We start from the raw sequence: 7,542 nt of genomic DNA, 5'->3' as shown, positions 1-7,542 counted from the left end.
ACTAGGTCTTTGATTGTGAATTGGTCATCTAGGAATTTCTTAACTTTCATAATCTGAGTCTTGTCTGCACTTGCAATTAGTAAATAATCTACATAAACAATTAGTGAAATAAAATTGATACCAGATCCTTTAGTAAATAAGCAATGGTCAAATGCTGACTGATGGAATCCAAATGCTTGTAGCTTCCCTATTAATTCTTTGTTCCATTGTCTTCTTGCCTGCTTAAGACCATAAAAGCTTCTTACTAATTTGCATACTTGTCCCTGAGCTGCTTTGTATAACCCTCTGGTGGCTGCATATATACATCTTCATCCAAATAACCATGTAAATATGCATTGTTGATATCTAATTGATGAATGGGCCAAATGAATGTAGTAGCTATAGCTAAAAACAATCTCACAGTAACTAATTTAGCTACAGGTGAGAAATTGTCATGATAGTCAATTCCAACCAATTGATTGTTCCCCTTGGCAACTAACCTTGCCTTGTACTTGTCCACAGTACCATCTGGTTTGTATTTAATTCTGTACACCCATTTTGAAGCTATAGCCTTTTTGCCCTTGGGAAGGGTAGTGAGAACCCATGTGTTGTTCTTCTCTAAAGCCTCCAGTTCAATTTTCATAGCAAGAGACCAATTACTGTCCTCACTAGCTTGATGGTAATTTTGTGGTTCATGAATAGTAGATACATTTGCCATAAATTGTATGTAATCATGATTATATTGAGGTATGGAGGGAAAATGTGATATGAAAAGTGAGAAAAAGATACCTGAAGATTCTGTGGTAGTACTTGCAAGTGTGATTGCATTAGAACTGTTGGCACTGACTTGAGTTATAAAATCATTTAACCATAAAGGTTTTGTTGTCATCCTTGTGCTTCTTCTGACTGGTGCAGGACTGTTTAATGGCTGAATGTGGTTTGAGGAGGATGGAGGAGGTGAATCTATTTCTGCAGTGTGTCAATGGTTTTTGAATTATCATTAGATTCATTTAACAAGGTGGGTTCAAAATGTGGGTGAACTGGTTTTGTTTTAGGTATGGCTAAAGGAATGACACTTTTGTGTTTGGTATGCTCACTTGCACATGGAAAATAGTTTTCATAAAAAATCACATCTCTAGAGATTATGATTCTTTTATTTTGCAAATGATATAGTTTGTATGCTTTAAAACCTGATGCATAACCTATGAAGATGCATTTGAAATCTCTTTCTTCAAACTTGTATTTTTGTGGTCTAATGTTAGTGGCATAACATAGGCAACCAAAAATTTTGAGGTAATTGTAATCAGGTTTTTTGTCAAACAAAATCTCATAAGGGGTTTTCCAATTTAAAACTTTGCTAGGCATTCTATTTATGAGGTATGTGGTAGTTAAAATGCTTTCCCCCCAAAAATATTTTGGCACTTTGGATGCAAACATTAAAGCCCTTGCCACTTGTAATAAATGCTTGTGTTTCCTCTCCACAACTCCATTTTGTTGTGGAGTGTATGGGCAAGTTCTTTGATGTAAAATCCCTTTTGCTTTGAAAATTATTGTAAGTTGCTGATTGATAAATTCAGTGCCATTATCCGACCTTATTGCTTGACTTGTTTTTGAAATTGATTTTGAACCATATTTAAAAATTCCAATAAGGTATTGTAAACCCTGGTTTTGTCAGGCAGTACATATGTCAATGTGACTCTTGAAAAATCATCAACAATAGTGAGAACATATTTTGAATGTGAAATTGAGTATTCTTGGTAAGGTCCCCATAAATCAATGTGAATTAAATTAAAAGGTTCTTTTGTAGCAATTTTACTCTTTTAAAAACTAAGTCTTTGTTGTTTAGCAAGTGGGCATACCTCACACATTTTATGGTTTTTAATTTCTGGTGTGATGACTGTGATATGAGATAACTTAGTATCTGAAATGTGTCCAAGTCTGTAATGCTATGATTCATAAGAATTGGGAGAAATAGAAGATTGTATGACTTCATTTGCTTGAAGTTTTAGCAGAACATGACTGAATTTAGGAGTAGAATTACGGTTACCCTTAAAGATCTCATGATTACTTTTGTTTGCTCTTATTACATATAACCCTCCTTGCAATTCTCCTCTTACTAGTACTGCCTCAGTCACTGGGTCCTATAGGAGGCAATGGTCAGAGAAAAATTGGATTGAAATATGTGAGGTTTTAGTAAGTGCACTAACTGACAGTAAATTATATTTGAAACTTGGTGTGTATAGTGCATTGTGGAGATACAGGTATGGGTTTATCATGATGTTTCCGTTGTATTTGACTAGTTTGGTGTTTCCATCAGGCAAGGTAACAAAACAATGATTATTTAATTTCATAGGTTTTTGGAAAAGGGAAAAATCATGACACATATGAGTTGATGCTCCTGAATCTACTATCCATATACCACTATTCTTACCATGTCTGCTAGTAGAGTAGTAAGTTGGATTCTTACCTGCAAAGCCTGTGAAATTAACACAGCTTGCCTCATTTGTTATAGGATTCTGATTTTGCATGTATTTGGCAATTTCAAGCTGGACTATGCTCGCCCAATCAACTCCTGATACTTCATTCTTGTGATCTGCCTTGCCTTTGCATTTAGGTATCTCCTCATACACATTAGCTACTGTGTTTTGCTTAGCCTTGCCCTTTTTCTGTTTTAATTCAGTAAACCATTCTGGATACCTATGTAGCTTGAAGCATGTGTCTCTAGTATGACCACTAGCATTGCAATGATCACATGTTCTGGTTTCTTTCTTCCCAAACTCCTTTTTCTTGCCTTTAAATTTATCCTTCTGAAATTGCCCCTTGACTGCCATTGCTGTATTAAAATTCTCAGTTGCATCAACATGAATTTCCCTCTGCTTTTCCACTCTAAATATCATGGAATAGGCCTTGTTTACACTTGGCAAGGGATCCATTAGAAGGATCTGATTTCTGACATGGTCGTAAGTCTCATTTAATCCCATTAAAAATTGCATAAGTTTATCTTCACTATTTATTTCTTCCATTTGTTTAGCTGCACCACATTCACATAATGGCAAAGGCTTAAGACAAGCCAATTCATCCCATAATTTTTTAAGTTTAGTGAAATACACTAAAACATATGCATTATCTTGAGTTAGAGTGCTTATCTCTCTTTTAAGCTGGTATAGGAGACGTCCATTACTTTCTCCAAATCTCTCTTTAATCTCTTCCCACAGGTTTTTAGAAGAAGTTGCATAGGTGAAGACATCCACCAATTCTTTTGAGAGTGAGTTGAGTATCCATGAGGTGACCATGCTGTCTACTTTCTTCCATTTATCCAAAGTTGTAGCATCTGTAGCAGGAACTTCATAGCTCCCATCTACAAAACCCAACTTATCTTTAGCTCTCAAAGCCAGTACCATGGATCTACTCCATGACAAGTAATTTCTTGCTGTGAGAGGTGAACTTACAAGTATCATGCTCGGATGGTTAGAGTTGTGCAAATGGAAGATATCATTTCCACCATTATTGATCTGCATTCCAGTAGTATTTCTGATAGCAGTACTACTATCAGTAGTATTTTCTGCAGTTGGTGTTTCAGCCATGGAAAACTTGCTGAATTGTATTGTATTTTAGAGAAGAACAATATATCAGCAGTACAGGTTGTGCTCTGATACCATGAAAAAAACATGGCTATAAAATTGTAGAGTGAGCTGAAAAAGGTTGATTATATTGAATGAATAACAGGTTTATATACAATGTACAAAGAATAATCTAGAATTAATAAAATTCTCTATTCTACCCTGCCTAATTTATAGGATCTGAAAAACTAATTTTACAACAAATCTGTTAGAATAAAATGCATGTAATGTTAAGCTGAAATAGAAAATAATATAGAATAATTTATCTGCTCTCTTTCTTTCTTTTCCTTCGGCATATATTTCATACTTCAGCCGAGCCCATTGATGACTCTGCAACTAAAAAATGAATTATCTATCAAAATTTAATAATTAAATTTGAATTTAGTATGAAATTTACCAATTTCAATATGATATTAAAAAATTTGAATTTAATCAAAAATCAATTTAAAATTATATTAATCCAAATTAAATTCGATTTTAATTAATTTAATTTTACTCATTTCAAACTAAATTGGTCCGATTCCGTCGATGAGTCCATGAGGACAGTAACACTGTTGTGATCATCATGATGATTGAGAAAATTCTGACAATACGGAAGTTGAAAGTGGGAGAGAGTCAATGAAACAAGATGGCTGAGATCTCATTACAATGATACTAAGTGGGTCCCACTAACTTTCGTGGTGATGATGACCAATCATCAATCAAGTCCACCCAGCGTTTGCAAGGTGCACCATTGTTGCATGCGTCCATGCCTACACAAACATCAAATGGGGGTGTGACTAGTGGCTTTCTTGTCATTTCCACGAGTTTGTCTTCTTCTTCGTATTTTTTCACAAATATTTTACATGATAAACAAATAATATTAATACATAAAATTAATGAGTGGTTATAATTTTTTTTATTTATGTTAGATATAATTTTTAAATTAATTTTTGTATCTTAAAATTAAAATTTTAAATAATTTTAAGGGTATATTACTTTATATTAATTGAAATATTTAAAATAGTTTTAAATATAATTAAATCTTAATTAATATAAAAATAAATTTTTTTAAAATAAGAACTTCCTTATTGATTAATTAAACTTGTGTATATAATTAATTCATACTTGAGAATGGTAAAAATAGAAAAATCCTATAGAGGATGATGCATAATGAAAGATAGAGCCAACGGGTTGTCGATGCATTCCTTTTCAATCAATCGATCAAGTTAAAGAGAAGACTTTGACTAAGAAGTCTCCACAGTTCACTATCATGCGAGTGCACGGTGTAGAGGTGCACTGCACCCCACATCCGAATTCTCACCTTTTGTGACAGTAAGGTCACCGATAGGATGACAACATATTGGATAATTTCAAATGTTTAATTTAATTATTTAATTTCAAAATGAATTTAAATGGTAGATTATTATATTTGAGATGATTTTAAATTTGAAAATTATTATTTTTTATATAAATTATTACTTATTTAAAATTAAAATTGATTTTTTTTAATTTTTTTTAAATGTATTAATTTAATTATGTCTATTAAAATTTAGCGACTAAATCGAAATGGATCATATTAATTGAAAATTAAAATAAAATAACATTTGAAGAAAACAAAAGTTTTTGAGTTGGCTCTTATTGACTAAATTATTTGGGAGCAAGAGAAATTATTTTATATATAATAAATAAATTTTGAGCGTAGATTATGATAAAATTCATCATTACGATACAACTATTGCTGACAGTACACAGATTATATTCTAAATTTTCTTCAAACATTGAGCTTAGGTCAGAATTTTCCATTGAATGGATTATTGGGTATCGCAGATTGGATGAGCCCATATGATTTCCCTTCATCCTATGGTGGGCCATAAGCTGATGCCCATTTCATTTCTTTTGGGCTTATTACAGTTGTTTCAGTATTGACTTCTTCAATTCATAAAAATTTTTATTTTATTTTTAATTTTTTTAAAATAATATAAATAGAATTTTTTTTTTCAATTTCATTCGCATAATTATATACGTTTAAGTTACAAAATGATAAAAAATTAGAAAGAAATAATGCTTTGGAATTCATTTAATGTATTGTTAAATCATTATTTGAAACCAATTAGTGATAATCATAAAAAAAAAATCTTGAAATTTATCATAATTTTTTAAATAAGTTAAATTATATATATATATATATTTGAACCAATTAGTTATAATCATCGAAAAAATTTTGTTTGGCAAATGCTCCATTGGTTTTTGCTACCTCGTAATTAGATTGAGAATTGGAAAGGAGACGTGGACGCGGACTTCCAGAATGAGAGGAAGGAAGAAGAGGAGTGGAAGATGATGGTGATGGTGATGGTGATGGTGACGAATTGGGCAATGGAAATTTGATGACGATTGTGATGGTGGTGGTGATGTTGCAGGAGGATGACGAGAGAATCGAGGAATTTATGTTACCTTTTGTTAGGTTGTAATGTAACATAACATAATTAATTATAGAATGTAATTAAAATTATAATACAATATAATGTAATTATTATATTTTTTTATTTAATTATAAAATAAAAATATCAGTTTTTGTTGTGATATTTAATTTATTTATAATATTAATAATAAATGATAATAGTTATAACGTTTGATAATTGAGAGGTAACTGTAACTAAGTAGTGGTGACAACAGAATAGTTAGATGATAGTAATGATGGCAAAGTGAGATGACAGTCAGGTGATGGTGATAATAGAGGTAATAGCAATTAAGTGATGATAAAAGTAATTAAGTGATTGTCATAGCGATGGTGGTAACAAGATGATGGTGGTGGTGGTGATAGAATATGAGTAATAGTAGTAATAATAATCGAGTAGTGCTAATGGTGATAGTATTGATAATAAATAAAAAAAATAAAAATAAAAATAAATAATAATAATTATATTTATTTTTTATATGTAATGACTATTATGTTAATTTAAGTATAATTAATTACGTTATATAATTTTTAATTTATTATGTTAAATTTTTTTGTAATATCAAATACCGTAATAAAATATATAATGTAATCGCGATTACATTATAATTTTAATTACGTCATATCAAATGTAATCTTAAATTATTATTATTTTTATTGTTGATTTAAAAAAATACATAGGCATAAGGATTTGTTACTTTATGAAATCAAAATTTAGGGATTAAAACATTAATTTTTGAAAATTTTAAAATAAAAGTGTTGATTTTGACATGAATTAAAGATTAAAAGGTAATTTATCTTTTAAATTTTGAATATAAGATAACAATGTTAATAATAAATATAATTGAAAAAAAAAAAAAATACTAAGCATAAAAAGATAATAACTATTAACTATTAAAAAGTTAATTTTTATATGATAAATGTCCTGTTACAACATTTGCTGTAAGCTAAATGAAGGAAAATTTTACTTACTTTGCATATATATATAACTTTTAAATTAATTAAATATTAGTTTAATAAATAAAATATTTAATTAAATTAATTTAATAATATTTTAGTCAATCATAAATTATTAAAATGTATTTAAAAATAAATTATAATTATTAACTAAAATAATTAATAAATTAAATAAACTTATACAAATTTAAACTATATTTACTAAATTGTAATTTAAAATTTAATAAAAAATTTAATTGCAATACGAGTTCACACTTCACAGTTTTAATACATATTTTTGAGACTTATGCTGTTGCCACGTGTAAAACGGGTTTACTATTTGATTACCATGGATGACGAATTATGTTAATACCTACAAGTCTATAAACCAGAAAAAACCCATAATATCTCGACAAAAAAAAACCCTACAATATAATATTTTAAATTTAATATTATATTATATTTTTTATTTTAAAATTGAAATTATGTTTCAAAATTAGAAAATTATGTATTTTTCATAGATAATTTTTTATTTTAGATTTTTTTATTATAAGATTAAAAAGAATATAT

This window comes from Hevea brasiliensis, chromosome 5 (genome assembly GCF_030052815.1).
Source record: "Hevea brasiliensis isolate MT/VB/25A 57/8 chromosome 5, ASM3005281v1, whole genome shotgun sequence".
NCBI classification, from domain to species: Eukaryota; Viridiplantae; Streptophyta; class Magnoliopsida; order Malpighiales; family Euphorbiaceae; genus Hevea; species Hevea brasiliensis.
This window is presented reverse-complemented; position numbering follows the sequence as displayed.